This window comes from Pituophis catenifer, unplaced genomic scaffold, assembly GCF_029215685.1.
Source record: "Pituophis catenifer annectens isolate HBS135680 unplaced genomic scaffold, rPitCat1.0.hap2 SCAF_2, whole genome shotgun sequence".
In the NCBI taxonomy this organism is placed as follows: domain Eukaryota; kingdom Metazoa; phylum Chordata; class Lepidosauria; order Squamata; family Colubridae; genus Pituophis; species Pituophis catenifer.
In genome coordinates this window covers 78,418,779-78,444,874 of record NW_027256882.1, presented here as the reverse complement: position 1 = coordinate 78,444,874, position 26,096 = coordinate 78,418,779, and the positions used below count along the sequence as shown (strand labels likewise).

The 26,096-nt window shown below is 40.8% G+C and overlaps 1 protein-coding gene across 4 annotated transcripts in view; it reads right to left on the bottom strand.

Moving 5' to 3' along the window:
* RAF1 (Raf-1 proto-oncogene, serine/threonine kinase) overlaps positions 1–26,096 on the bottom strand; it is a 117,553-nt gene that overhangs the window by 73,805 nt on the left and 17,652 nt on the right. For 3 of the 4 annotated variants that reach the window (XM_070936995.1, XM_070936997.1, XM_070936999.1), the window contains exon 1: positions 1,422–1,551. The exons of the other annotated variant lie outside the window; for it this stretch is intronic. The gene's annotated coding sequence lies outside the window, so the exon portion shown is untranslated. Of the gene's footprint in view, positions 1–1,421; positions 1,552–26,096 lie in introns of those variants that run through there. 4 annotated transcript variants of the gene reach the window in all.

The window sequence follows — 26,096 nt, the reverse complement described above, 5'->3', positions numbered from 1 at the left end:
AACCCTTGACTGGAAGCACTGTTATTTAAGCTATCCATACTGTTTTTCATGTTACAATCATAAACACATTTACTTGAAAGTAAATCTCATGCAAATCAGAACTTTTAGTTTAGTTTAGTTCAGTCTTGATAAATCTGAGCTATTAGTGGAAAGCAATATTCTTACTTACACAAGACTATTCAAGGCAAACCTATTTATATTATCACCGCTGGGGCTTGGTTTGTATTACTTAACTTTCTTTGATCTTTTATAAATCAGGGGCACTTAACCACCAAGAAAATCCGAGTAGGCTATAAACAAAAGGCAAATAAGGCACGTCTCTCAGGATCCACAAAGAATGATCACAGCCATGAAAAATTAAGAATAAATTCTCTCCAGAAGTTTCACTTCGGCGCAAGCCAAACTCGTTTTTCACAAGTCCCCCATCAGCCTCATAATCAAGAAACTGAAGAGCAGCTCTTCAATTCCCTCTCTATTCGATCTCCTTGCGGCAAACCGCAATTGCCTCTTTTTTGTTTTTGTTTTCCCAACCTAGCAAAAGCCTTTCCCGTCTTGCTCTCTCCTGCAAGTTTAATTCAAAATCCTTTCTTCTCCCGGGGCGGGGGGGGGGGAAATCCTGCTGCCGCTCGCCTGTCTCACTCAACGCCCGCCGAGCCGACGCTTCGGATGCTCCGCACACAACCCCGCAAAAGAAAGCCAGGGAGCGCCAACCTGCTGTCCCATGACAGCTGGCTGGCGGCGGCGGCAGCACCAATAGCGGCAGCAGCGGTTGCATCCATTCCTGCCCTTGTCAATAAACGGAGGTCCCCGGTCGCACCGATTCCCGCCAGCAAACACACGGGACTCAAGTTCCCCGCAGGACAGGCTGGTGGCTCCGGTTCTCTCTCTCTCTCTCACACACACACACACACCCCACCCGAAGAGAAGAAAATGAGGAAGGAGCTCGAAAGAGAAAAAGAGCCCAAAATGGCAAAAGCAAACGGGGGAACAAACCAGACTCCTCCACTGGGGCGCCTTCTTTCGCAGAGAAGCTGCATAGCAGGCATCCCCCGTGCAAGAGGGCGAAGAAAGCCCGAGAGCGGCAGAAGCAACAGCACAGCAGCAGCGGCGACGGGGATGAAGCCCACCGCTCAGCCCGAGGCGACCCCAATGCATTCGCCTTTTTCTCTCGGCGCTCCTCCGTAACTCAGAAGCCGAGCTGCAAACGCGGCGGCCGGAGGAGGAGGAGGGTGCTCCTTCTCATCCTCCTGCAGCCTGTCCGAGCCCCCCTACTGCGCCCCGTACACACGTACTCCTTTTCCTCTCGAGCCAGCAACCCAGCCGACCCGAACTCCACCCGAACCAGTCCTGGCCTCCGACGGCGAAACTCGCTGTCCCGTCCCCACTCCCGTCGCCCCCCGTACGAGGAACTATTGCCGTACCTGCCCGCTTCTCGGCTGCTCCCGCTTTCCCCACCGGGAGGGCTTTTCCCTCACTCGAAGCCTCCCGCTCCTCTCGTCATCTAAAATGGCGGCCAGGGTAACAGCCAGACATTTATTGCAAACGCATCGAAGCTCTCGGCGCTCGATTTCTCCTGTCCGGAGCGCCGAGACTTCAGCGTCTCGAGTGGCTTTCTGCCCCGCCCCCTCGGGCTTTTCCGCCTGTCTCGGCTGCCATTTGCGACTCCTGCCCGGGTCTGGGAAGGGGGAGCAAGGGGAGGGGGTGTGGCTAGAAATCCCCCCTCCCCCGCTGCGAGGCAGGTGAATAGTCCTGGTTAGGAGAGTGCCTAGCAGGCGCCCGGTGTCGTTGCTCCTTAATCTTGTTTAGACGGATTAAGGATTAAGTTTTCCAGATGTGCCTCGTTTTCCTGTAGGTCTTCTTACCTATCTAATGAAAGGAACATCAAGAGGGGCGCTTATAGCCATCCGTTGCCCTGCCATTTCCAATCGATACGCCAAGGAATGTCTTATTGCTCGTCCCTACGTTGCGGTCTACATTTCTGAAACCGGAGAGTTACTACGACTAAGACTGGAAGCAATTGATTTATCGAGGGCGGCGTTAACCTAAGACTCCTTCGCGTGGTGTGCTGAATTAATCCAGATGCTTGGCGGCGGGGGGGGGGGGGGTGTCTCAAAATTCACAACCGCAAACTAACATACTGACTAGGTTTGTCCTGCTCGCTAAGCAAGCACGCTTGAGCTTAGTCTATATTGGGCAAACCCAACCTGTCACATAGAATGAGGTAGACAATTTTAACGAGCAAAATTCAAGCAATTTTGGTCGTTTTTTTAAACTGTGCTCATAAATCGTAGAGAACAATAAAGTCCTTCAGGCTTGTTATGTAAACGAAGCCCTGATTTGATTTAGCATGTCTAAGCCCGCTAAATTGTGGCTTATTCAATACATTTTAAACCATAGTATAGTGTGAGGATTGAAAGCTAGCATTTTGTAATGATTTCCAGAGTAAGGACCATGCTATAGTACTTAGTTTACGATCGGGACAAGATTAGTAGACAGAGAATCCAGCTTTTCACTTCAGAAGTTCCCAAATCAGCCCAACCAACATTTTTAAAAGAATGGAGCAGCGGTCCTGAAAAAAATAATGCAGAGGGCAATTACAACTTAGCCTGCAGCATATCCAAATTTTTAAAAAAAGAATAAAAGCGGTCTGTTCCTGTTTAGAGTGCAAAGGAAAAGGAGGGAGAAGTGTGAAGGGAAAGCATACCCAAAGGGAATGGAAAGTAGAAGAAATCAGAGGGTGGGAATTGTGATCCAATCAATGTCTATTTATCCTTAATAGCACCATTGGGAGCACAAAAGAAAAGTATTTCAACACTTCAAAAACTAAGGATTCTTCTACACTACATTTTTCTATCTGTTTCCTTCTAAGGCAGATTTGAAACACATTTGTCTTCACTGCTGCTACTACTGCTCTTCCAGCAGAGAAAATATGTGGTGAACACCAGAAGTCAATAATTTTGCTCCTCCTACCTGACCAAAAAGTGCAAAAAACGTCAGTGTCTCATGTGCCACACATTTCTGTGGGTCCTGGAGGGGGAGAGAGATCTATATATACCGGTACATACGGGTACTTCTCCCTCCCCACCCCCCATGATTTTGCTATGATGGAAAAAATCTAAGCTGCCTTGCATTTATTTTTCTGCATACAAAAGTATCTAAAATGTAATGATTTTATACTGGCAGTTTTGCAGTTGGTGACTTCTCAATACTTAGTATGCTATAGTGTTATGCTGCTATAATAGTTAGAATGGGGGAATAAGTTCTAAGCAAGGCACACAAATACCAGAAGTTCTATTTCAAAATGCAGTCAAGGATTAACTGGACTGTTTTGGCATGTGCAATTTCTCACACCCCTTGCAGGAGTGAAATCAACACACATTCTTCCCCCTTCTCTTTGGCAAGAGACCAGTCAATATGCAAAATGCTAGACTGCTTGCATTTTTTTCCAACGCCTCCTTTGAAAAGAAATAGATTGCTTGAGCCAAGAGAAGGCCGATGAGAGAATGGACCTCCCGCAATCTCCAGTGTTGTGTAGAGTTTAAAATAATGTGTCTCAATGCCAGAAAGAACTGAGTCGCTGTCAAAGAACTAACCTCATCTGATTGGACAGATCTAGTTTTGAACTGAGGCAAAATCCTTGTGTAGAATTAAACGTTTTAATACAACGGCCATCAAGATTATGGTACTTTGTTTTCTGGTGTGTACTCACTTCATCAATTACACTATTTTTTTACCCTCATATAAAACCTGTACTATAAATACCTTACATATTTGTATGATAGGACAAACCACTCTGGTTGTTTAGTGGGGACATACAGTCTGCTTTCCTAATCCTCTCCTGTACAGCTTCATTTTCCCTAACTATTGTCAAAGGCATTCTTTGGCTAAGCATGTTGTCTCAACTTGGTTCATTTTTGCTTAAAACTATTCAGAATCTGAAATGCATAAGTTATCGTGTTTTTCAATTCCTATTTGTGATAACCTGAGAACCAGTTTGATGTAATGGTTAAGGCATCAGGCTAGAAAGCAAGAGACAATGAGTGTCAAGTCCTGCCTTAGCCATGAAGGCCAGCTGGACAACTTTGGGCCGGTCACCCTTTTCAAATATTTTTTTAACTTAAAGCAAAGATTTGGAATTCAGTGTACCTATTTTGTTTCCATCTCCCAATCTATTTTGTTTAGTTTTGTAAATGCTGAGTTCATACATTATGTTAAGTAGTAATATAATTTCTTAGCTATCCACCTATTGTGAATTAAAAACATAGTTTATTGTGTAGTAGGTTACGCTGCCCCAGCTCTTTGTTTTGTATCATGGATTGGCATATGTAAATCAGCTAATCATTGATAAGGCATTTGTACATATATTAAAAACCTTTAAAAGGAAAATTATTTCACTGAATTCACTGGAATGCACATTTAAGTACACATGTACAGGATCAAGCTGTACTTCAATTAAAACATACTATACTGGCATATAGTTTGTGCAAGGCGGGGTATCTATGATATTGTTCCAGAATTGTATTGCTATAGTAGCCATTTATAAATTATTGAGCAGGACTACAGTACTTTGTTAATATTATGCTTTCATTCATGTTCATATACCTCTAGTGGCTTCATAAGAAATGGTTTTTATAAAGACACTCCATTCTAAATCATTACAAAACTGAAACAATTGTGGCAAACAATGCTTAGCAAAGATCATGTGAATTCAATTTTTTAGTTCAGCTTTTGCTTGATGAAGGCCTCCCAAATTTTGTAACATTTCCCATGGATCTGGGCCAGCTTCCAAGGCAATTCAAGCCTGCTGCCACATCATTTCATCTCTCCTTCTGGCTTCTAGCCATCCATGTTTTTCATCTGCAATTCTCTTAGGCCTTCAGTCCACGGTATTGACTTTGCTATTTAAATATGAGGTTTGCCTGTTTCAGTCTTGTTCAATCATGATGGTTTTACTTTATGAAAGCCTGTCTAAAATAAGTTGTATGCTCAGCTTTATCCATTAACATACATAATACACTTCCTGAGGGATTCAATGGAATTAAACCAGAGATACGTTGGTGAAATGTTTAACCTTTAGAATATTTTGCTTGTTAAAAATATTCACCACTGCCCGGCAAAAGTTTGCATAACAGATTCTTCCAAGAAGGTTGGAGCATTTTAATCCTATTAACTGATTGCCTGTGATGCGTTATCCTGTTTTTCCATGTTCTGAAAAATATATGACACATGGTTTACCACCCATTGGGATATATAAAACTTTTTATTTGGTGTCTTATTGATCAGCATCTTTGAGCATTTATTTTTTCTTCATATCAGTAGTGTGTATATGCTAAATTCATGTCCATTATTTATATATATTAACCAATGAAGAAACTTGATGTTTATCCATTTCCACAAAATACGTATTATGTATTTGACATGCAAAATTGTGATACTAAGAAATAAGCTTCCATATGAACACCTGTACTGCCTTGTGGGAATTCCTCAGGGAATCCCAGTTTGTCGTCCAACTCTTCCAACTTAAAGAAGTATGTGTTTGGGTGCTGGATGAATCATCCAAATTGCCTAGCTTTGTTTTGTCACAATTCTATTCAGGGAGGCTGATGTAATTTTCTTCCTGAAGGCTCATTAGGAAAGTACCTGAATAATTCACTGGTTAATGTGTTTGTGTATCTGTGTGGAGAGACAGTATAGAACCGTGATGGTGAACCTATAGCATGTGTGCCACAGGTGGCACGTGTAGCCATTTCTGCGGGCACGCGAGCCGTCGCCCTAGGTCAGCTCCAGCGCACATGCACGCTCGCCTCCCACCAGCTAGCTGATTTTTGGGTCTCTGATGTGCATGCAGGAGACATGCATGCATGCCCATGCCGCCCCACCTGTCCCAGGAGTCTCCACGTGTCCCATTTTGGATGACAGATAACTACAGGGCTTGCACGGAGGCTCTTGGAGGGTGAAAAATGGGCCTACTGGAAGTCCAGAAATAGGCTGTTTCCGGCCTCCCGAGGACCGGAGGAGGCCGGAAACAGCCCTCCTGGAGCTCCAGGAAAGCCTCTGGCGCCTGTGGAGGGCAAAAAATGGGCCTCCCAGAAGTACCAGAAGTCTGGAAACAGCCTGTTTCTGGCCTCCAGAGGGCCAGGGGAGGCCGTTTTCACCCTCCTGGAAGCTCCAGGAAAGCCTCCAGAGCTTCTCGAGCCTGGGGAGGGCAAAAAACTACCGGAAGTCCAGAAACCAACATCTATCAGTTCTTCTAGGCAAAACAGTTCATTTCCTTAGGTCTCCACTCCATCCAAAAACACAGACCAAAGTAGCACTACTGAAATTTTGGCAGAAGAATTTTAGACGTTTTGGTGGGATTGAGCAAATCAAAGATGAAATGAGAAATGCTTCACCATTGAAATTGTTCTCATTCTCACCGAAACACCCAGATTTTTTAAAAAGTTATCTCCATCCTCCTGATGATACTGCAACAGTAAAGGCATCTTATCCCTTCCAGGTAATCAGGAAGTGAGGGGAGAGAGTGAGATGCAAGTCTCTCAAACAACAAAAGGTTGCCAATTTCTGCCTTACAACATATTCAAATGAATTTGGAATATGACCAGATACTGCTTGGAATCACAGTTATGTCTAGATTATTGAGAATCTAGAACAAGGGCCCCCAACCCCATGGGTCACAGTCCCTTACTGGGCCATCAGGTGTTAAGAACTGGGCGCGTGAAGTGGTGGGCAAGCACGTGTGCATGCATCCCCACTGAGCATCAGGTGAGTGTGTGCTTGTGTGCTCCATTTGTTTGAGTGGCAGGCAGTGTGCCCATTGCGTATGCATTGCTTGCCCACTGCTCATGCAGAACCATCCCCTCTCCCCCCCCCCCCACTTGCTGGTCTAAGAGCTGGTCCGCTGGTCCAAGTTCAGGGAACTGTGGTCTAGAGCATGATTAGATTGGGAATTCTGGGATTTGTCTACACAACGTATGGCTGCCAACTTTGAGAAATACTGGTCTAGAAGTTCCTCATAATATCTGGCAATCAATGTTACTTTTTTTTTTTTTTTTAATTTGATTTATATGCCGCCCTTCTCCGGAGACTCAGGGCGGCTTACAATGCGTTAAGCAATAGCCTTCATACTTTTGTATATTTTATACAAAGTCAGCTTATTGCCCCCACAAACTGGGTCCTCAATTTACCTACCTTAGAAAGGATGGAAGGCTGAGTCAACCTTGAGCCTGGTAAGATTCGAACCTGCAGAAATTGCAGGCAGCTGTGTTAATAACAGGGTGCATTAAACCACTGTACTACCAAGGCTCTTCACATTATAGTAATGGCTCTTTTGCCATTATAGTAGGCCAGAATCTGAGTTTTCTTCAAATTACGTCCTGGATCCCCACCCTATGCATTGGGTTGTGATTAGGTAAAATCTCATCATTTCTGCCTTTAGAAAAAGTTGAAAAAAAATCTCTTCGGAGAAATAGTGATGAGAAAATGCTGTAAACAAAAGCAGATGAAGACCCTAGTACTGTGATGGTGAACCTATGGCATATTGGTGGGCGTTGCCCTAGCTCAGCTCAGGTCCCACCAGAAGTCACCAAACGGGCCATTTCTGGCCTCCAGAGGACCATTTTTCACCTTCCCCAGGCTCCAAGAAAGCCTCTGGAGCCTGGGGAGGGTGAAAAGTGGGCCTACCGGGCCCACTGTGCCATCACATGCCAAAAGCAGGGGGAGTCGCATGTGCACACACATGGGGGGCAGGGTACACTGAATTATGGGTGTGGGAACGCACATGCATGACTCCCCCACTCTTAAGGTGACCAGATTTTAACATTGGTAAAGAGGGACATTGTGGGCGTGGCTTATTTTGTGGGCGTGGCTAGCTGGTCATGTGACTGGGTGGGCGTGGCTAGCTGGTCATGTGACCGGGTGGCCATGGCTATGTCTATAGGGTAAGGTGAACAGATTTTAACATTGGTAAGAAGGACACCATTGTGGGCGTGGCTTATTGTGTGGGCGTGGCTTGGAGGCCATGTGACTGGGTGGGCGTGGCTACCTGGTCATGTGACCGGGTGGCCATGGCTATGTGTATAGGGACTACTCAGAGGGCTGAAAAGTCATTTCTGACAGGTCCTCACACTTTTGACTGGTCCTCACACTTATGACCATCCTCACATTTATGCCCGTGCAGCATTCTTAACAACCATGTCACTCATTTCACAACTGCTTCTCTTCAACATGGTGACAAGATAGGGCAAAAATGTAAAATGTGAGGACAGTCGTAAGTTCGAGGACTGGTCAAAAGTGTGAGGACCAGTCAAAAATAACTTTTTCAGCCCTCTGAGTAGTCCATATGCACAAAAGGACTAACCAGAGGGCTGAAAAAAGTCATTTCTGACAGGTCCTCGCACTTTTGACTGGTCCTCACACTTATGACCATCCTCACATTTATGCCCGTGCAGCATTCTTAACAACCATGTCACTCATTTCACAACTGCTTCTCTTCAACATGGTGACAAGATAGGGCAAAAATGTAAAATGTGAGGACAGTCGTAAGTTCGAGGACTGGTCAAAAGTGTGAGGACCAGTCAAAAATAACTTTTTCAGCCCTCTGAGTAGTCCATATGCACAAAAGGACTAACCAGAGAGCTGAAAAAAGTCATTTCTGACAGGTCCTCGCACTTTTGACTGGTCCTCACACTTATGACCATCCTCACATTTATGCCCGTGCAGCATTCTTAATAACCATGTCACTCATTTCACAACTGCTTCTCTTCAACATGGTGACAAGATAGGGCAAAAATGTAAAATGTGAAGACAGTCGTAAGTTCGAGGACTGGTCAAAAGTGTGAGGACCAGTCAAAAATAACTTTTTCAGCCCTCTGAGTAGTCCATATGCACAAAAGGACTAACCAGAGAGCTGAAAAAAGTCATTTCTGACAGGTCCTCGCACTTTTGACTGGTCCTCACACTTATGACCATCCTCACATTTATGCCCATGCAGCATTCTTAACAACCATGTCACTCATTTCACAACTGCTTCTCTTCACCATGATGACAAGATAGGGCAAAAATGTAAAATGTGAGGACAGTCATAAGTTCGAGGACTGGTCAAAAGTGTGAGGACCAGTCAAAAATAACTTTTTCAGCCCTCTGAGTAGTCCATATGCATTAAAGGATTACAGCAATAGAGAGGGATGAAGGAATGGAAATTAGAGTAGGAGTGAGGGTAAGAGAGGGAGGAAGAGAGGAGGAGAAGGAGAAAGAAAGAGGAAGTAGGGAGGAGAAAAAGAGGGTGGGGGGAAGAGAAAGTAAGAAGGAAAGAAAAGAGAGAGGTGGTAGGTTTGAGGAGAAAGATTGCTGTACAATAAAAAAGATGAAAGGGAAGAAAGCCAACCCCAAGCAAATATAAAGATATTAAGATAAAGAAGAATTGTTAAACTTTAAAGAATAAAAGAGAACAAATATGAATAAATAGCAATAATTAGAAACACACATACAAACATACAATGTATTTTCTTTGAACAGAATATTTGGCTGGTTCACAAATTTAAACAGCGTTTAGTCATTTCAATTAAATTTACAATTTCTATATTTCCTTTTTGCCATATTTATTCCTCATCTATTTTTTAAAAAAACCAATATTACCCTTCATCCTCATCTCTAATCTTAATCAAATTCAATTTTTCCCTTCTATTCTATATTATACCCCTTCCCATTGTCATCTATTTTTATATCCATCCTCACATTGTTTAATTATGTAATTATGTAATACAGTTGTTTAATACAAATTCAACATTTTAATATAAATCAATTAGTTATAAAACTATCTTTTTTGTATATTAATCAATATGAACATGAATATTCCAATTATTTCCATGCAATCCAATTTCTTACAAATCAATTAATTATATTTACCAATAATAATAAACCAAATAATTTCTCCCATATATTCCTCCGAACCACAACTTAACCATTTCTGCTTTCAACACAATATACAATTAATAGTATCTCAATTATTACAATTCCCTAGTTAAATACAGCTTTTTTTCCTTTGTGTTTTAAAATCTTGAACTCTCCTCCTAAATTTCCCAATGTTTGCAGTTTTTCACCTACCTTTTTTGGGGAGGAAAAATAAAAAAAAAATAAATCTCTCTCTGCCTCATTTTGTCACGCTGCACCAAAGACCCTGGTTTCGGTTTCGTTTCTGAAGTTTAGCTAGGGGGAAAAAAAACTGCTTTACACTGATTGCCTGTAGGGCGGCCCTTTGAAGCCCCGGGCAAGAGTTTAAACAGTTTTTTTTTCTTCTAGCCATCAGCTGGGGCTCAAGAAAAATCGGGACTTTTTTGAAACGCCGCGGGACGCGGGACAAATTGCTCAAAAGCGGGACTGTCCCGCCAAAAGCGGGACGTCTGGTCACCTTACCCACTCTCCCCCCACTTTTGGCACGCGACGGCAAAAAGGTTAGCCATCACTGCCCTAGCATATGATAGCACCATAGTGATATAATGATGCACCTTATTCAAAAGCTTTTCTGAGGAAGTTTAACTGTGACAACACAATTAACATTCTAAGTTGAGCAGTAGGAAAGGTTCCCTGAAAGAAAATCAGCTATAATAATGCCGAGACAAACATCAAGATGTGGCAGTTCCATGAATAAGAAACTAAATCTGCATGAGATAGATGTATAAAAGATTATAAATACTACACCTGTCCTGGTTTCAGATGTTCAAGGAACTAAAATGTAACCTTTGTGCAACAGAAAATTTTCCTGCATAAAAATCAGGTAACCTCCAGGAGCTGTTTTTACCATAAGGAAACTCCACAGTTTTTACCATAGGGAAACTCTTCAGAGTTTCCCTATGGTAAAAACTGTACAGTACATTTCAAAAGAAAAGTTGACTGATAAGCAACATGGCAAGGGAACCTGAAGAATTGTGGTATACACAGAGGCTGTGCTTTGTCCCAATGTGTACAGAAATGACGTGATTCGCCTGAGGCACTTCATGTTACCTTGAAGCTCGCCAACAGTGAGATTAGCCAGGAAAACCGTCTGGCATGCTTCACTTTTAGCAGGGAGCAAATGAGGGGAGCAATTTTAAAAACAGTGCTTCGCACAACCCTTTATCACAATGAAGGAATCTTTGAAGGTTTGCACAGGCCTGTTGAATAAACATTAGATTATAAACAGAATAATCTCAGTGGTAGCAAATTGATTGGGCATTCTGTTAGCAAATTAACAAAGATACTTGGAGGAATTGCCAGGTTGGAAGAAATCCTTGAAATCATTCAGTCCAATTCCTCTTGAAGCTTCAAATGTTATTAAAATACAAACATTGACGTAAGTGCTCTTGAAAAGACCATCAAGAAAACTCACTTTTCAGAGAAGGCAGGGAGAAAATCTATCCAGGTGCAAGTTCATCTGTTTAAACACTTAATGATATCAGCGAAAAAGTAGCATAAATTCTCCAAAACATGGTCTGATGTTTTGTTCTATAGCACCCAAAAGCAGGTAATAGATTCACAGCAACCCATTATTATGTCTGTCATTTCATAGATCTGTCTAAAATAGAGTAACTGCATTAATTCTGACTGGGAATATATATATATATTTAATTAATTGTGATTTTCCAAAGATGGTAGATTTTAAATTTTAAAATAATTTATGTAGACTAAATTGCAAAATAACCAGGAGCCATAATGGCTTAATTCCAAGCATGACAACATTTTAACTGACATACAATGTAATGCATCTGACCTTGTTGCCTTACTAAGGATAAACAAAGCAGCTGCTACATTAAGCCACTGATTGAAGTACCTGATCTTACAATCACCCGCTGCCCCCCCCCGCCCTTGTAGAAATGCAAATTATTTTATTTATTGCTCTGAGACAGCTACTGTGTCTGCACATGCAAGAGGAGGAGACCTTAAGTTGTGACAACACACATGGCATTATTGTTAAACTCATTGCTTGTTGCACAAAGTTTAGGACTTACTCTGTTAGTAAAACTCAAAATACACGCCATCTTGAATCTCTTTCATCCAAAGTTGTAACCGACTACCCCAAAATTAAGGCCCAGCATCTGAGTTGAAGGGCACTCTGAGGTTGTCCATTTCTAATTCAAACACCATGGTGAATCTTGTTTTGCACATGGCATGCAGGGGTTAAAATCCTGATCATGCAAATATAGGTTGTATGAATATGGCCTTATTGTGTGTTGTTTGGTTGAGTCTTTGAGTTTTTGAACACAGCATCTGTTGATTTTTTTTTTTTTTTGTTAATGCAAACCTAATCAATTTTTAAATGACTTGGATTATCCCCAATCAATTGTGATTTATTGATAAACTATACTTTAAAAAAAAAAACTAGTGTTCAGTGTGCCAGGGAAACTCAAATTGAAATTGCTTGTAGGGGACTTTATTTCTGGAAAAGAATAATGACTCTGCTTCTTGAGGGACCATCTTTTCTTGTTTCCTATTCATGCATCACTGCCATATATCCCCTTTTACCCATTTTGCATTGATCTTCACAGTTTTTCTCAATTACTACCACCTGTTTCCTGCTTTGCCCTCAGCTTGAGCCCAGATTTCCACTGTACTCCACTTCCTCTTGTCTGTAGTTCAATGCTGAAACTGTGGTCTATGTCCACAGTTGGTTTGAACCAATCGTTCAAACTTCAAACATGGCTTGGCTTTCTTTGTGATCTACAAAATAGAATAGAATAGAATAGAATAGAATAGAATAGAATAGAATAGAATAGAATAGAATAGAATAGAATAGAATAGAATAGAATAGAATTTTTTATTGGCCAAGTGTGTTTAGGTGTATATGTTCTCAATGTACATAAGGAGAATAAAATACATTCATCAAAATACATTCACTTAGTTACTGTTTGGTTCTCCAATCCTGATTCTGACATGCTGAAACTGATGTCTGTCTTAAAAGTACTGGTACATGTCATATTTCATTCCTAATCTGATATAGAATTAACTAAACTAGTCCTCACTAGGTCAGCTCCTGCACTAAGAAGACTGGGATAGCACATGTTTGGTTGTATTGACTATGTTTATGCAAAATGGTAAACATTTTGCCTTTGCAATTCCAGGTAATGATTAGCTTTTGACCTAAAACATCAAACATAAAATCTGCCTGCCCTTTAAACTATGAAATTACATTCTGTGAACTCTTGTTCCTGTTTTCACCTCTCTGTCATCTCCCGAATTTTATAGCATGGTTAGGCCTGCTCTCCAGTCTATGAACATTACAATTCCTATTCACAAAGAAAACTGCTTGTCACAACTGCAGAGTTTGAGTGACAAAACACTTCTGCTGTAGACTGTGCACATCAGTAACGTTGCAAGAAGCAGAAAAATGCAGTGAATTTGCATTTATAAAAAAGGTTCACATTATATATTATGCCAATAAGTCAATGTTGACTCCTGGTGATTGCCTTAATAAGTCTCAGCAATATTTCTTGACAAGGTTTCAGAAGGATTTGCCCTTATCTTCTTCCTAGGGCTGAGGGTGTCATTGGCCCAATGTCACCCAGCTAGCTTTGTGCCAAAGGCAAGGCTAAAACTCATGTACACCCTGTTTCTAGCATGGTGCCTTAACCATCACACCATACTGGGTCTCTAGTTTAATCATAATTTATTTAAAAAAAATAAACCACTATGCAAAGCCAACACAGAACAAATCACACACAAATCGCTCATGTAAACCCAGACACTGCAATGAGTATTAAAACATTAATTCTCTACCTTTTTCTTTGAAGACACTTTGTAATGTAATCAATAAAACAAGAGACAGCTTGGCTAGAAATCCATTAAACCAAAATGATGTCATAAAGAATCTGTCTACACAAAACCATTGGGGGAAGATGTGGAACCCAATATAACAGAAGCCGAGTTCAGGCAATCTCACAGAACTTGTGAAGAGACTTCTGCTCTTCCAATTCAAATATCAAATATCAAAGTTTTAGCTCTCCTGGAAGCTTCTCCACTGCCTATATCTTTTCTGTATCAAGAAATAAACCCTATTTAGTGATACCTCTAATGAGAGAGGAAAGGAGGTGGTCACTACTCCTCATATACTTAGTTATACAAACAAATATATTGCCTAAATAGGATGACCAGAATAATGGCATCAGTACCAGATGATTGTATTACAAAGCCACTCTCCAGAGTCTAAATCTTAGGACTCTTACCTCATTTTTGTGACTCTTGATTTCTAGAATAATTTTTTGTCCTGGTACGCTACCAGATTGGAATGTAGTCTAGTAGTGATGTAACCGCCCTAATATAAACAATATGAGATAGTCTTACATTATATTCTCTTATGGGTGTTTCTGTTTTTTATGATCTAGTGCACCGGAGGGAAATCCTTTAATCAGGAAGAAATATGTCTTTTTTTCAGAGATCTTTTGACCTGATAATGTTCTCAAACAACACATAAATATGAGTGACCATTCTGTATAAAAATACAAAACCATTCCCCCACCTCATCTGGTGTCTTATTTGAGATTGAGATATTCTTCTAAAACAAATTAACATTAAGGATAATTATATGAGCAACTGTGCTTAGGGGGAGGATCAGAGGTGGGTTTCAGCAAGTTCTGACCAATCCTGGAGAACCAGTAGCAGAAATTTTGAGTAGTTCAGAGAACCGGTAGTAAAAATTCTGACTGGCCACGCCCGCATCTATTCTCTGCCTCCCAAATCCCAGCTGATCGGGAGGAAATAGGGATTTTGCAGTAACCTTCCCCTGGAGTTGGGTGGGAATGGAGATTTTACAGTATCCTTCCCCTGCCATGCCCACCAAGCCACACCCACCAAGCCATGCCACGCCCACCAAGCCACACCCACAGAACCAGTAGTAAAAAAATTTGAAACCCACCACTGGACTGACAAGATCAGCCTGAGTAATTTATCAGTGTTCAAATGGCGACAGAAAGATATTATAGCACCACCATTTCCCTATATTAAAGGTGTACATGACAAGTAGGATAGAGAGGGTGTTTCTGTTGCTCATACCTGGTGACAACATTTTCAACATGGTATCTCTCTACCCACACCCAGTGAAAGAACTTTTCCATGTATGCATTTATAGTAAAATGGTCATCAATAAGTGACGACATACATATTATTTACAATGGTCCATCCATCACTAAACACTTTCACTTTATAAGAGCAACTTCTGTGAGAAGACTGTTACAATTATACTTTAAATTTCCAGTCAATATATCCATTCACTCATTGTTAACTTGACAGTTGCTTCAAAAGATGAATTTTAAATTAAAGACTAAATATAGCAAGTAATATATTTTAATAAATTTATAGAAAAACTATGGTACTTAAAAGTTAACTAATATTTTGTATAGTTCAACAATATGAAACACTTAATTGCTTAACCATCTAGAGGGTGTCAGTTGAATCACATTAGAAAATAGAACAGAACAGAACAGAACAGAATAGAATAGAATAACAGAGTTGGAAGGAACCTTGTAGGCCATCTAGTCCAACCCCCTGCTCAAGCAAGAGACCCTATATCAGTGTTGGCGAACCTTTTCGGCACTGAGTGCTGAAATGGGAGTTCGTGCGTGTGCAGGTACATGCATGCCGGAAACTGGAAGAGCAGCTGCCTGGTGCGCATATGTTGCCCGGAAGATGATTTTTCAGTTTCCGGCATGCATATGCACACCGGCCACTGGGTCTTCCGGTTTCTGGTGCATATGTGTACACGAAGACCAGCTGGCCGGTGTGCATGCACGCGCTGGAAACGAAGACAAGCCACCCGGTGTGCATGCACGCCCCAGGAAGATAATCTTCCATTTTCCGGCATGCGCATGCGCACCGGCCACCTAGTCTTCTGGTTTCTGGCGTGCACGCGCATGCGAAGATCAGCTGGCCAGTCACCAGAACCCGGAAGAGAACAGGCAATGGCTCTCATGCCCGGAAAGATGGCTCTGCATGCCACTTCTGGCACACATGCCAAAGGTTCACCATCATGCCCCTATACCGGTGGTGGTATTCAGCCGGTTCTATCTGGCTCGGGCAAACCGGTAGCAGCAGCTGTGGGAGGCTCCTCCCACCTGTCCGGACATTATCATGTCCCATTTTTGACGATCTGCACATGCGCGGAAGGCCCCATGCATGCTCACATTTGCGAACTGGTAGCAAAGGTAAGTGAATACCACCCCTGCCCTATACCATTTCTGACAGATGTCTGTCCAGTCTCTTCTTGAAAGCTTCTAGTGATGAAGCACTCACAACTTCTGAAATAAAGAACAGAACTTAGAAAATAAAGTATGGCAAGTGAAGCCAACAAAAGAAATATCAAGTTCAACAAGGAGTTGAACTGACCAGAAATTGTGAGGATTGAAGATGGACACATCTGAAATCCTGTTCTCCAGGATTTTAGTAGCTGGAAGTAAAATCTCTAGAGTGGAGTTTATACAATTTTTATATGTGAAATTTATTTGGATTGAGGAAATTAGGAATCAACTGAGAGAGGAAGGGGAAGACTGGAGAGAAGGCTCTAGGTATGGAAAAATATTTGCCTTCACTTCTGTTCTATTTCACAGCATACCTTATGTTTATGGCAGGGAGTAAAATATTAGTCATGCCATTTTTATGAAGATGGGCATTCAGAAAAACCTGGAGTTACAAATATCAACTTGTATTAGTCTATTACAGAACACAGTCGATTCTTCTGAAGTAAGCATTTTTAATTTGTTCCAAAATACCTTTCCCTTGCGTTTAATTAAGCTGCATAATAAAGACCGATTAAGGACGGCAAAAATTGATATAGTAACATTTTTTTCATTTATCTGCTTTGTGAAGATAATATTGTAGCTACAAATTATTCAGATCTTTTTAATCTTGCTTTTATTTAGAATATTGGTTACGTAAACCATGACGCAAAAAGCATTCAGAAGTTGTTTAAAACAAAGTCAGATTATACTACTGCTGTGAAATGGCATGGAACAATAAATAAGAAGAGCCAATAAGCCACTAATAACTGCTGATTAGTAATCTTGGTGTTTGTCAGCTGACCAAATATTATTGTAATGGGCAGGGTAAAGCTTCAGAATTCTGTTAGCTGAACAGGATTTAAGTAAAAGCAGAGAGTGGAAATCTGATACAGAACAAGTAATTGATAGCTGATATTTGCTGCAAATGCCACAATAATCATAAACAGATTGCATTCTAATCCTCACCCCAATGCCCCTTGTCTGCAATAAGTCTATTATCATCAAGAACGTGATCATGGACAAGAAGAAGGATCTGGGCATATCAGCACTACCTGGCTTGACAAAGTGGGGTTCTCTCTCCAAAATGTATGTGGCTGGCTTTTGGGTGGTTTATCAACCTCAACAGAAAAGGAGGGGGCCTCAATCATGTACGGAGAGCCTATTAAGATACAAGAAGCAATGTACCTGAGGGTCCAGGTATGAGATTCTGTTTGTAATGTTTGTGGAATAGCTGCGACTGTTGTACTATCCCCCCAGCTACAGGGCTGATACCTTTCTTGAACTGTTTTACCTTACTGCATAGTTCATCCAAAGAAGTAGTTCTAGGTAATTTCATCCTCTCTTTTTTGGTGTTAGAGGTAACATGGGATTTCATGGCTACCAAGACAAGTGTGAGTATCTCAGGTCATTGCTGGCCTGGCCTACATTGAAGACCAAGTTGGTAAGGGTGGTAAAACATCATTATTTCTCTGTCCTTATTGCATTTGTGGAATAGTGTGCAATAATGCTGTTTAAGAATTACCTGGATCCTTGTGGAGAAGGATGAACTATTTAGGTGGGCATTTTTGTAGGGAAAAAAAATCACTCCTGTTCACTCTGAGTTGGAAACTGGATGGTTAGAATCTGGGGGGTCTCAGAAATGGATATTTTTCTGATACAACACTATTACCTGTCAACCTATTCCCAGCCTCTCCTAGGTGATTAAAAGTTTTGGAAGGGGGATAGGGAATTTGGTCTGATCAATAAGCAACATCTAATTGTAAAAGGGTCCCAGCTTGAAAAAAACGTACTGATTTGCTCTTCCTCGAGAGACCTACCCTGGACCCATTGAATTGGAAGAACTATCATGCTATCTCCAATCTTCCTTTTGGTGGAAGTTGACAGAGAAGCTAAGCTGGTGGGACAGCAGTTACTTTCTGAGAATCCTGAGAGAAGTAGACCCCAGAAGGCTATATTGAAGTACAATTATAGAAAATGAATGCATTGTTCACCTTGATAGATGTTCTATGGCAGTATTTGGATGCTAGAAATACAGCCATTTTTGTCTGGTTAGATCTCTCAGTGGCTTCCAATATTGTGGATTCTGGATCTTTCTTGGTCACCTGTGAGTTTAGGGTTCGCACTCATGTCAGAAGCACCGAGGAACTTCCGGGTTGAAAGGATTAGCTGGTGACATCACCATTGCCCTGGGGAAACCCAGTTGGGGGCTCCATTCATGTTCCCAACAGGAGCTGGGGTGAAGGACAAGAGTTCAATCCCTCCCCACGGTAGCTCTAGAGTCTCAAACGTGGGCTTCCTAATCTCTTGCTCACGTTCCAACGTACCTAAAGCCATCATTTTCGCGCCACCGTGCTCCTGTGAATTTAGGTTTAGAGACATCAATGTTTAGTAGTTTCTCTTCTTCCTAAATGGGGCTATTTCAGTTAGTGGTTGGTTAGAGAAAATATTGAGCCCTCAGGAACTCCAGTATGGGATGCTCCAGAGCTCAATTCTTTCCTGCATTTTATTAAATATTATGCTGGTGATATCTTATGTCTTGACTCTGAACCAAATTGGATGAGATAGTAGAAGTCCTAACTGATGTTTTCATGTTTTGAGGTACTGGATGTGGAGAAACTCAGACTCAACCTAAGAAAGACAAGTGGCAATTAATTCAGTGGTCTCCTGACCCCACAACTATTCAACTTCTGACTTATAACAAGGTTGCACTAATCATGAAAAGCAATCTAAAGTTGTTCTTTTTTTTCCTGGACTCATGGTTCTTGCTAAAAGAGCAGTTGGGAGGCTGAAGCTAGGAAGCTATAGCTAGGAAGGACAACAGCTTTGTTCACTTTCAGCTGTTCTTCCAGTTGTGACCTTTTTTGGAATGTGGTATGGAACACTGTCACTGTCACTCATGCCCATGTTAGTCAATGGACTGCTGCAATTCATACTGCATAGGGCTCCCCTTGAAAACCATGCAGAAGATTGAGTTGATGTAGAATATGTGTGTCCACCAGCTAAGAGATCAGTCCCTGTACTGTTATACTAATATTGAGAGAACTTAATTATCTACCAGTCTGTTTGCAAGTATAATTCAAGGTGCTGATTATCATATATAATGCCTTATACAGCTTACATCTTTGAGACTACCTCTTCTGGATATAATCTGCCTGCCTATTTCATGAAAGCAGAACCCTCCTATTCAATGTTATTTCCCACTGAGACCTTTGATGGGAGAGGGGCACAGAGGCTACAATTCTCTATAGGCACCCACCTCCTTGAAACAGCTTGCTCCCAGGACCAAGAATGGTCCATTCTCTGATAAATTTCCAGGATACCATTGAAACCTTCTTGTTCAGAAAGTGTTCAAAATCAAGGTACATTGTCTATTGTCTGAGTCAGTTATGCCATCAGCTAGTTTATTTTTGTTTGGTTTTTTTGTCTTCTATTTTATTGTGTTATTGTATGAAGGTTGTTTATAATATCACTAAATGTCTCTTTACATATCTCTACACAGTTTAGAATCAATTATAATTGAAATAGTAGAGAAGCTTAATAAATCAGTTTACAGAATTCTTGTCAGCATTACATTGGTTGGGAAATTTGGGAGTGCCATCTCAATATGTCTGGAGGGCAGTAGACAGAGAACACTCTCAGGACAGAATTAGCTAATATAATGCTTATATACCATACCTGTTTTATAGGCATTCATATATTATTTAGAATGAGGAACCAGTCTAATTCTAGACTGCAGCATTCAATCTGCAGGGAGACAGAAACCCTTTCAAATTTTTCCTTCTAATAATTAAGGTTTTACACATATTCAACATGGGAGAAAAATTGTGTTGTTCCCAGGAAACACAAGCCAAGCCTTAAATTTTACATTAGCCTTGACTAATGTATTAGTTGCCTGGGAACAGATCAGTTCATGCAGATTGGGAAAGCACCTGGTTGTTGAAGGATGCCATATTTAGTTCTTTGTCTTCTCACCCCTAATCTTCAGTGAATTCCTCATATTCCTTGCCAAGTCTCTAGTAAAAGTAGAACTTTAAAGAGCAACTAATTGTAACCATTTCCTCAGATAATGGTTCATCTGGCAGCAGAATCAAAACCACTATCAAGTGCTAAATATTTCGGACTCAAACATTTAAATGGGCGGGTCTCCATGTAAGGTCTTAAAAATATTTTGAAGTGTTAATATTTGTGATAAAATAGCAAAACCAAGTTCAAATATACAGTGAATGTAAAAGAGTTCTGCCATTATGGCCTCTCCTGCACACAAGCAGCGTGGGAAAACTGAAACAAGCAAGAGCAACCCGCTTCTATCTAAAGCCATCATTTTATTGTTTGGATTGGTTTAGCATATGATGTAAATCAGCCTTTATGGTGTAGAAAAGAGGGATATTGTTCTGAGAATAAAATAGAAGCTCCAAATGCAACTGTGAGTTCCTAAATAAGAGCCCAGAATTAATCAAAACAATAAATAAACATAATATTTCCCCCGTTTGTTTGAGTGGGATGAGAACAAGTGACCATAGAAACAAACATTATTCAAGCAGCCAATGAAGAAAGTAATCTGATGCATTCTGTTGGGAGAAAAAAGGAGGGGGACATTATTTCTCCAGCCCCCAGAACCGCTCATAGATGGAAACTTCCAGGTGTAGAAAAAGATTCTATCCCAATTTTATGGATCCAAAACTTATCCAAATTCAGCAATATCCACCCTTATCAGAACTTTAACATGTATTTATCTTGAAGAATAAACATGTTGACGTCTTATCGTTTATTAGAGTTAATGCACATAAGTGAAGTTATACTGAGCAATTGCAATTCTGTGAGTTTTACAATATTGTAGTTCATTTGGGTTTAGCTTGATTCTTCCCCCCTCCCTCCCCCCTTCCACCCCCGTCATTTAATCTGTCATTTTTACTGACTGCTCTCAATTCCCTGAAGTGGTTCACTCTTCCAGTAAAAACCACATTGATTCTGGTTCTACACAACTGTTAAATATAGAACCTCTAAGCTAAAGTAGCAAGAGAAAAGAGAGGTCTCTCCACATTCTGATCCTTCTACAATTTATTTTGAGGACAAGAAAAAGAAGTAATACATTTCACAAGTATAAGGCTGCTTCACGGGGCAATTTTCAACACCCATAGAAATCAGGTATTTTAAAGCAGAGGTGAACAACTGTGGCTGACTGTGGTCCCCGAAACTTTGGGGGACCCAAGAAGGAGGATAACCCAAGAAGCCCTAAGTATTTAAAGTACATTTTCCCATAATTTTAAAAATAAAATTGAAGAGGTATGTAAGATTGGTTTATCATGCTTAAAAACACTAAAGACAACTACTGCAAGAAATACTAAAAAATCTTTTGTCCTGCCTTGAAGACAGCAGTCCTGGGTATACTTGTTAATGGGAAAAAAATATTTATTTAATTTATTTAAATTTATATGCTGCCCATTTCACCTAGTAAATAGAGTGTGTTTATTTAAAAGAGATAAACCCAAGTATCACAATTTCCATTCCATCTGGCACTAGGGAAAATCAAGACCCAAGATCAGGCTCTTCTCAAGATTGAGTGGCTGTGGCTCCCTGTGTCCCGATATAGCCAGTTGGTGCCATCGCTGGCTATTGGGGGCGAGTCATTGGCCCCCACGGAGAGGGTTTGCAACTTGGGTGTCCTCCTGGACACACGACTGTCTTTAGAAGAGCATATGATGGCCCTGGCCAGGGGGGCTTTTTATCAGGTTTGCCTGATCCACCAGTTGTGTCTCTTTCTGGATCAGGACTCCCTGCACACGGTCACTCATGCCCTCGTCACTTTCCGACTGGACTACTGCAATGCTCTCTACATGGGGCTCCCCTTGAAGACCATCCGGAGGCTCCAGCTGGTCCAAAATGCGGCCGCATGGGTGATTATGGGAGCGGCGGGGCGCTCCCATGTAACACCTCTCCTGAGCGAGCTGCATTGGCTCCCAGTAGTCTTCCGGGTGCGATTCAAGGTGTTGATTAACATCTTTAAAGCGCTCCATGGTTTAGGACCTGGGTACTTATGGGATCGCCTTCTGCTACTGACAGCCTCCCACCAGCTGGTACGCTCCCACAGGGCAGGGCTCCTCGGGGTGCCGTCAGTCAGACAATGTTGACTGGTGTCCCCCCCGGGGGAGAGCCTTCTTAGTGGGGGCTCCTGCCCTCTGGAATGAGCTGCCCCCGGAGGTATGGAGGATCCCGGACTTGCGCACCTTCCGCCGTGCCCTGAAGACTTTCTTATTCCAGCAAGCTGGGCTAGCCTAATTTTTACGGTTTTAAATTTTAAATTGGATTTTAATGGGATGTTTTAATTGTGGGCCAAAGTATTTAATCTGGTTTTAAATTGTTTTTAACTTTTATATTTATGTATTTGATCCTGGCTGTTCACCACCCTGAGTCCTTCGGGAGAAGGGTGGTATATAAATATAATTAATAAAATGAATAAATAAATAAATAAATAAAGATGATATTTCAAAGTAGTTAACAGTTCGGTACAGCACAGTCAATGCTAGTGACAAAAAATCTACCAAGATCTTAAGCATATAAGGCAGACCAGATCATCATATGTTCTCTACATAGGTTAACAGTTCCACTTAATCTTCTGTCCACAATGAGGGAGTCAGCCAGCCTGCCCAACTTTAATTCCAAATCCAAAATATATCTTGTTCTTGAATCCTGGGACAGACGAACAGAAGTCAGGTTATCATGAATTACTAATCTCATTCATTGGAAGAGAAATCTAAATAAAGGATTGACTCCCTAAAACAAGTTTGAAGGCAATATTACAAGTGATTCCTTGTAATATTCCATCAACTAAGACAACAGAACAATTAATCATTGGGTATATTATGTAACCGTGTATTACCTAGAAATATATGCAGTGGATATAGGTGCAAGTGGATAAAGGCTTAAGATGATCCTCCATTTTGTAGGTAAATTATTCAAGAAAAATAAACCATCATCTTTTTTTTTTGGATAAGTATGTATCATTGATCGCTGAAATCTTTTGGATAAGTATATACCATTGATTGCTCCTCCTCAGCAAAGACTAAATCATTTAATGTACTGTTGTATTTAAGGTATAACTGTTGTTTATACCAATACTCAAAACAATTTAGCAATTGTTCTGAAAATGTAGTATTCATTGGTCAGGCATAAAGTGATCCATAAAGGGAATGAGAGGGCCCAGGATTGCACAGCAGGTTGGGAAGATGTTAACACACAATCATCACACAATTTGTGACTAATGAAACCTCTGAATTGTTCTAACGTTGAGTTGTTTCAGAAATAGTTTAGTCTCATTATAACATATAACTTTTCAAAACTAGTGGTCTATCACATGCCATGATAACAAAATAAATTTGTTTATTTTTTATTTTATTTTTAAAAAACAGATTTTTACAGATTTTTTTTTTAAAAATCACCTAAGTCCCTGTCTGAATGATCCAGGGATTTTCCATTGAGGCACTTCACTCAATTCCACAAATTAAAAGAGCACATCAGAGGTGGGTTTCAGCAGGTTCTAACCAGTTCTGGAGAACCGGTAGCAGAAATTTTGAGTAGTTCGGAGAACCGGTAGTAAAAATTCTGACTGGCCCTACCCCCATCTCTTCTCTGCCTCCCAAGTCCTAGCTGATCGGGAGGAAATAGGGATTTTGCAGTAACCTTCCCCTGGAGTGGGTGGGAATGGAGATTTTACAGCATCCTTCCCCTGCCACGCCCACCAAGCCACACCCACAGAACCGGTAGTAAAAAATTTTGAAATCCACCACTGGAGCACATGTGTTAATGTCGGCAGACCTTATGATAGTCTCTCCCAGTTTAAATTTATAAAAATGATTTCTAGAGTATGGAGAAAATCTATCCTCCTGAATCATCAAACAAACAAAAATTAGCATTGAATACTGTGTTGTAATTTCAGTCTTGTGTAAATTACCTCAACATAACAGGAATCCCTATAATACAGCAACGTGTTTAAATTTATAAAAGACAGAGTTCACCCTCTCTCCCACCAGTGAGACAACAGACCAACCACAATTCCGGTATTGCATAAGAAAAAAAAACAAACAACACTCCTCTGGTTTTCAAACAAGCTAATCCAGAGCCAGAAAAAGACAAGTCATCTTACAGAACCCATTGATGCCATCCAGGCAGGTCTAAACCTGAGTTGAATGGAAACTTTCCTAAGAGACTGATAGGCACTGAGTAAATACCTCTGCATTCTCTCTTCAGCTATCAATCCCCTGAATTCCCCCCTTTCTCCAACCCCCTTCCTCCCAAATATGAGAATTACTAGCCTCTGAAGAAACTTTTTTGTGTGATGCCTCAGATGGGTTGTGCTTACAAAGGTATTGTAAAATGGAAATGGCAAAGAGGAGAGATGCATGCATAACACCTAACACTTCTCTGGGATATTCACATACCCACATATATTATATGACAGGGAGAAACAACTAGTTAGGATGCATACTGTATACATGTACATGGCAAGAAAAACGAATCTTGTGAGTTTACCAGATGGATGGCATAGGGAACAAAGCTGTTACAGAATCTGGTAGTCCTGCTAGAAATACTTCAAAACCTCCTCCCAGAAGGGAGCAACAGAAAAAGACCGTAAAGTGGATTTGTTGGGTCTCTAACAACGCTTTGAGCTCTAAGCACATAGCGCTTATAAGCAGTATCCTGAATAACGGGAAGCGAGCTTCCTATCTCTATCTTAAAACCTGTCCCCTTATTTATCTAGCTGGGAGGACCTGACAGGTTGAGATATGTAAGGGATGGGGAGACTATTCTCAAAACAGGAGAAAATGATGGGAAACCAGGTGTATCTTCAAGTTAGGGTTGCCAGGTCTGCTTTCAAAAAATAGCGGTCAAGCGGGGGGGGGGTTTAAGTAGTAAAAAAATAAAAAAAATTACAATTAAATTATATATTTTCTTACAAACATTTTAACACGTATTAAAATAATCACTTCAAAACTTTACTTAAAATTCAAAACATCAAATATATTAATAATATGTAAAATATTAAATTACATTTTACTTTGCTGTCGTGTGTATTTTTTATTTGACTGCGCAGCTTTGATCAATTCTTTGTGTTTAAGGAATAATTCTTTAATTTCAGTACAACGTTGAGAAATATTAAAAAATATACAAAGTTCACTTCGGACTGATGGTACAAGCAGTTGGTTACGTTCGTCAGTCCACAAATTTCCCATGACACTGAAAATTCGTTCAATGTTTGCATTTGATACCGGAATTGATGATGCACAATACTGGAACAGTTTCAGTAAACTCGGAGCTGGCTCTTTCTTGAAAAAGTATGTCCACTTATCAAGGGATGAATCGCCCTGCAGATGAACATAAACTTCTTCTAAGGCAGAAATTTCATCGAAGAGAGTGTTGGGTGGAAGTTCTTCTCGCCATGGTGATAATAACCAGATGTTCGTCATTCCTTCTAAAGTTGGAGGATTATTGTGATCAATTAGATTGAAACAATTTAGCATCTCATATACTGAATCGGTGAAATTATACCACTTTTCTAGGTACGCAATGGCTTTTTGATACACGTTGATGGCTTCTTTCTTGAACTTTTGCATGGCATTCTCAGGCAAATGTTTTTTACGTAAGGCAAATAAAACTTTCATTCCAAAAAACTGCTCATCGTATTTTTTTTGCAAAGTGAAGATCACATGCAAGAATTTTCTTGCTTTCCAGCTTTAGTAGGGTGTCTTGCATTATTGACATGAAGAAGTTCGTGAAATATAAATACAATTCTGAAATTGTTGGTTCATCGTCCTTTGCGAGTTCATTTTCCTGATCCGAAATAAGGTTCCAGATAACCTTATG